General features: G+C 33.3%; 1 long non-coding RNA gene across 9 annotated transcripts in view; it reads right to left on the bottom strand.

Annotated features, from left to right (window-relative positions):
* Positions 1 to 321: 321 nt before the first annotated feature.
* The window catches only part of LOC110598161 (uncharacterized), a 37,578-nt gene continuing 31,173 nt past the window's right edge, over positions 322 to 6,726 (bottom strand). For 8 of the 9 annotated variants that reach the window (XR_013429592.1, XR_013429593.1, XR_013429595.1 and 5 more), the window contains one exon: positions 322 to 6,726. This exon is cut by the window's right edge. This is a non-coding gene — a long non-coding RNA (uncharacterized LOC110598161). The other variant, XR_013429596.1, reaches the window with a different exon arrangement.

Raw genomic sequence — 6,726 nt, 5'->3', positions numbered from 1 at the left:
TGAGCAGATGTGTAAAGCTGGCCTGTCTCTGGCAGCTCTATGCAGGGGGGCAATAGTAAAGTGTTATTTCCCCTGTATCCTCCTGTTACAGAAGTTTTCCCTCTGACCACTCCTTGAATTGACTTCAACCAAAGAGAAAGTAGGATGTAGATGGAAGAATAGATAGGACTTAGAGAAATGTTATCAAAACACAAATGCCTACAGGGAGATGTGGTTACCAGAGTGTTGGAAGTCACAGTAGGAAAAAAAAAATACAGGCATAAAACTAGCCTAAGAATAAAATAATTGACAAATAAATATTCCATGAAAGTGGCACCAAGGTTACATGTGAAACCATTTCTCACTTTATTGTCAAGCATTTGAATCTCTCTGAGGGAGGACGGACATTTTTATAGCACTTTCTGTTTAGCATCGGACATCTGAAGTGGCACCTAATACAAAAAAGAAGACTTGTGGCTATAAATTATGCTTCACAAGTAAAACTGCATAATAACAAATATCAAGATTGCCCCCCCCAACCAAACACTTTTTTTTTTCTATTTTCTTCTTTGCTCAAGGGAAAAAAACAGAAGCTCAAATCATTCTGTGAATGTAATAGGAGTCCATGACAAAGTAATAGAAAATGCTGACGCAAGGAAATCTCTTCACAGTAAATGTTGGTAATTTCCGGTATTGTGAGCCAGGTCTAGCATCAAGACAAAACTGGACAGGAGAGGCTTCCAAGGTCTCAGTCCACCTGCAGTAATCTTCAGGAGTGAAGAGCACACATGGATGTAAAAGAAGCTGCCATACCAATCATCTTGTTCAGTTTCCTCACTTGGAAGTCGTGTCACCTCAAGGTAAAATAGCAAGGTCCCATCAATATTTGGAACAGAGAATAAACTTAAGAATTTGCTGACTTGTTATGCAAGACAGCTTTTGGATTTCTTTCCTGAAGGTGAGAATAGGACTCCAGAGTTGGAGAAAATACATTAAAGAACCCCCTAAAAAAAATAAAACAAAATCCAAAACAAACAAACAAACAACAACATCAGCAACAACAAATTAAACCATGTAAACCAATGACCCAAACAGCAATAATCTACATCTTCAAACCAGAACACATAAAATGTCACCTTGACATGGAAATGAAGAAATAGATATAAAACAAAGCCTTCCCTTTAACCTCAGTGATCCTAGAGCAAACATTTCTTAAAGATAAGTAAGTTCTTTTAGGTAGCAAATACAATTGGTTCAGTACCTAACAAAGAAAAGAATAAAAATCTAATCATATCTAAAGGGACCATCAGGATGCAACATGATTTTTTTCCCTTAGAAAGTTGGGATTTGAATCACAAATATTCTTGACCTAAAAGGGACTAATAAAAATGTTCAAAGTATCAAACAGGCTACAAAATGGAATCTTGGAATTATCAGCATTCTTGTGTGTGTTTTTTTTATTCATTGTTGTTAAACAAATAGAATATTTCATATGTGCATTCTGGCATATGTATAGTGATTCCCTTATCTCTCTTCTTACGTATTTGTACTTTCTGGGTCACAATATACTATCTACATATTATCAAGTAAGAATTGCAATTCTCTAAACACTTATCAAAAAAATCCTTTACTAAAATCCTCAGATTCTACATGCGGGATCCATCTAGAGACTCATTCACCTAAATTCCCGTGCTTAGTTTTCTATTTCCCATCCCATCACAGATCAAGAACAACAAATTAAAATACAAAACAGGGCATTAATATCAACAAAAAGTTACAAGTGAGAGCAGACAGCATTATAAATCTGTGTAATTCTTACCTATGTGCATCACATTACTACAGCATAATGTGTAATTCATGTATTTCTTTCATAATATTTTATATGGAGATAAAATTTCACCTACACTGCCAGGCATTGATTTTAGGTATGCAATTCAATGAATTTTGACAAATGTATAAATCCATGCAACCACTACCACAATCAAAATAATAGAACATTTTCATAACAGGCAACCATTGTTTGAGTCTGTCACCTCAGATTAGTTTAGCCTGTTCTTGAGTTTCATATGAATGGAATCACACATATTTATTATGTTTTGTCTAGCTTCTTTCATTCAACATAATTTATTTGAGCTTCATCTGCATTGTTGTAGGTGTCAATAGTAACATTCTATTTTGTGCTGTGTAATCCATTGTGTGGCTATACAGGATATGCTTATCTAATCTCCCCTTTATGGACACTTAAGTTGTTTCCAGATTTGGGCTTCTATGAGCAAAACTTTAAATCCATTCATGGAAAGTATTCTTTTTTTTATGTTGTACATCAGTGAGCTAAGCATCCATCTCAGGAAGTTAGAAAGAGAACAGCAAAACAATTTAAATTTGTGCTAAGCAAAAAAGTAAAACTAGTAGCAGATTTATGAAGTAGAAATCCACCATAAAAAGACTGATCTAACAAAATTTTGTTCTCTATAAAGACATAATTGATAAACCTCCAGGGGAAAATAAGAGGGCATAAAAACAGATAACAGGACTGAATTTACCAGAGTTGTTGTTGACTTAAAGCGCTAATTACAGTATACTGGTAAAAATAATAAATAAATAAATAAATCCAAAAAATTTTTAAAAATCCTATAAAGTGGATATATTTCTGGAAAGATAAGTAGACTATCTGAACAAAGGATAGTTGTATGCATATTGCTATATTCATTAAAACAACTGATTTAGTGGTTAAATTCTCACAAAGAAAAGTGTATCCAAATCTCTTCACAAGTGGCTCATGAACAACATTCAAGGAAAAAATAATTTTAATCACACATATTCTTCAAAATGTCTTTATTCACAAGTGATATTTATAGAAATTTCACAATTTATAGAAAACCTAAAAAAATATTTAATGTAGTATAATCATTGTGATAACATAGTAGATTGCAATCACAAATTCAAGATCAATTTTATCTCCAAATATCAATTAAATATTTCAATGAGACTAAATAGCTCTATTATCTATTTGTGCATATATAAGTCATTTCTATGGATCAAAAAATGTCAGTTACCTAGGAATAAATCTAACAAAATATGCTGAAGTTCATTAAAGTGAATACTATAAAATGGAAGACATTTAAAAAAATTATTGCTATATAGAAGCTAATTTTATTTAAGTTCATTGCAATTCCCAAAGTTTTACCATCATTATTTACTTTTGAAACTTAAAAGATTAATTTTTGACATGCATATAGAAAATGTAAAGAATGAGCCATACTGGGATAACAATGTGGGAAGATTTGATCAATAGAAATTAAGACACATACAATTGGTGTAGAAAAAGACAATGCCACATGTTTAGAAAAAACTAAGGCCCATATGACATGATAAAACAAGGAGGAATACATTTTATATAAATCTAGGAAGGTTGAATAATTGTATATGACAAAAATACCAGAAATTATATATGTATTTACATAATTAAAAATTATTTCTTATATATTATAGACCTAAATTTATAAGATAAAAACAATGAAAGTTTTGGGAACTAGCATAAGAAATAACATAAGAAAACAAAATAAAGAATCTTTCACAAATAACAGGTGGGTTTCATGATTTCAGTATGCAAAAATTTCTTAAACAAGGTATGTAAGGCACTAAATAGAAAAATGTCAACAAATCTGTATACATTAAAATGAAGAACTTTTGCTTACAAGAGACACCATTAAGAAAGTGAAAACTCAAGTTACGTAAATGTGAATGAACATTTGTAGTACATATAACTTACAAAAATTTGCCCAAACATAAATGAAGACTCATATAGATTAATATTAAAATTTTTGGCACACCAATTTAAAATAGGCAAAAGATTTAAATTCTCAATAAAAGATCCACTGCCTAGTAAATATATTAAAGGCCATTGTAAATTAATGATAATCAAGGGAATGCAATTTGTATCAGGAGATAATGCTACCCACACTTCAGATTGGCTCAAATGAAGACACATGAAATACAAAAGTCTGAGTAGTATATATTGTAGTAAGAAAATCATGTTTTATTTGTAACAGTATAAATTTCTATAAACTCTTTGGAAAACCATTGTCAATATTTAGTGTATGAGCCAGCACTCCCATGGATAGGTATCTCCCTTTCTCTCTCTCTCTCTCTCTCTCTCTCTCTCTCTCTCTCTCTCTCTCTCTCCATACACACACACACACACACACACACACACACACACACACACACAAACATGCATACTATGGTACAAAACAAGCATGTTTATAAGAACAGTGTTTATAGCAGTCAGAACTTGGAGTTGATCAAAATGTTCATCAGTAATACTAGTCATAAATAAATTGTGATCTATTCAAATAACAAGATACTATATGGCAATTAAGTAGTTTATATGGAACAAAAAATCCTAAAATTATGTTATTGGCATCATAAAATATTAGATGCAAAGGAACACCTAATGTCTTATTCCTTTTATGAAATATCAAAGAAATTGGCAGATTAGTACCACTTTTATTTTCATTTTGAAAGCCCTAACTAGGTGATAAAATTAAAAAATAAAAAATAAAGAAAGAGAAGAAAAAACAATAAAGGCAGTGGTTACCATAAAAGTTAAGATAGTGATGACTTTTGGAGTTTTGCATACATTGTTCTATATCCTGACTTAGTAGGGGAGGGGGCATGTTAGAGAAGAATATATTTATAGTATTTTATTAAACTCTACATGTGTATTTCATGCATTCTGTGTGTTTTATTTCATAACCCCAAATTAATGAAAATAAAGAAAACATGGAGCGTGCCATAGTCTGAAATATTCCCTTTCAAATAATTAACTGAAAAAGACTGCTTCCTTTTGCTGAAACTGCTTATCTTGTAGCATTGTCTTCCCTAATGACAAGAGATAAATGAGGCTTCTCTTTATTCCATTTTCAGATGTTCTATATATTCTTATAGACGTTGGGGAAAGAGGAAGCTTTTCATTCTTTCCTGGGTTTTATTTGAAAGTTAAGTTGCACATAAAGTAGCCAAGAGACATTTGCAAACTGATCTCAAAAGGTAGGTCATGATTCAGACCCTTGCTGCCTTGATGGCATCTCTTTAATTAACAAAGCAGAGGCTCTAATGGAGAGGCCTCCGAGTGCCACTGCAGTTAATGGTCTGTTAGCATTTCATTTTAAAGGCCTGGGGATAGAGGGCTTAACCCAGGAAAGGGGCCTTGGAAAACAAATTAGAAACCACCAAATGATTAGGTTCCTTAAAAATAGTTCTGTGTAAAGCAAAAAAACACAAGGAAAGCTAAAGGTCTTAATTTATGTTGTATGCACTTAAAAGTATGGTATTTTTCTTCCAATATTATGGTGTTATGAGAATTTCCTCTTTTTAATAGAGTCAGCTTTCAAAAATAAAAATCTTAAATAAATTTTCTTTTTATTTTTGCAGTACCAGCTTTGAACTCAGGCGTATTATACCACTGAGCTCCATCACTAGCCTTTTTTATTTTTTATTTATTTTTATTTTTTACTTCCTGATAGGGTCTTGCAAAGTTGCTGAGGCTGGCTTTGAACTTGTGATTCTCCTACCTCAGCCTCCTGTTAAAAATAAAATCTACTAAGTAAACGAGTTTCAGTAACATGTAGTCACTTTAATACATGACAATAAACTTCTGTGTATGAATGACATTTAATTCCTATCAAAGTTGCTTATAATATTTATAATACTTTAGCAGTACAGTTTATCTTTCCCTTGAAATTTTAGAAAATTATTTTAGTGGGTACAATAGAAACTAAAGACAAAAAGACATAATCCTAGTACGGAACATTTAACAGCAAAGTAACTTTCTTCTGGAGGGGAATCAGTCAAGAAAGAAGAAAGTCATTGACTCTCCCATTAAGGTACCTAAAAAGAGGAAATAAAAACCCACCAATAACCCAACATTTCTGTCTTCATGATAAACGCCAGATGAAAGAGCATCCTAGAAAAAATAGCAAGTCTCCTATTAAACATAGCTAGGGAGCTCTTATGGTTTAGCTATAAGGTTTCCACCAAAAGTTCATGTGTGGGGCAACACAAGAAAGTTTAGAGGTAAAATGCTTGGGTTATGAGACCCTTAACCTCAACAGCACATTAATCCCCTGATAGGGTTTAACTGTGCAGTAACTATAGGCAGGTAGGATGTGGCTGGCATAGGTAGATCATTGGGGGTGTGCCTTTGGAATTCACGTTTTCTGTGGTGAGCTAAGCTCTTTCTGCTTCCTGGTGAGAAATTCTGAGCCACTTTCTTCTATCACACTCTTCTGTGACAATGTCCTGCCTCATCTTGGGCCCAGAGGAATAGAGTCAACCATCTATGGACTGAGACCTCTGAAACCGTAAACCACGTAATATACTTTTCATCTTCTCATTGTTCTTGTCAGGCCTTTGTTCACAGCAGTGAAATAGCTGACTAACACACTCGTGAAAGGGATAGCTCATAGCTACTACATATTCCTAATGTGTCTTTTGTGGAATTCCACATATACCTCTCACCTATCACTGGTGTTCAATCAGTTGAGATCTAAATCAGTCACCAGCCTCAAGAGATGGGCTGGTGGGTAGTGTCTCAGGGAGAATGAACATCCTTAGGCAGCATTCACAATGAACAGGACCTACAGCATCAGGAGTAACCTCTACAGTAGGATATGAATTCCTCACCTGAACCTCTGGGTGTAGACCCATGTACTCACCATGTTTATTTCCTTTATGACACTGCTT

Source organism: Ictidomys tridecemlineatus, chromosome 13 (genome assembly GCF_052094955.1).
Source record: "Ictidomys tridecemlineatus isolate mIctTri1 chromosome 13, mIctTri1.hap1, whole genome shotgun sequence".
Taxonomy (NCBI): domain Eukaryota; kingdom Metazoa; phylum Chordata; class Mammalia; order Rodentia; family Sciuridae; genus Ictidomys; species Ictidomys tridecemlineatus.
This window is presented reverse-complemented; position numbering and strand designations above follow the sequence as displayed.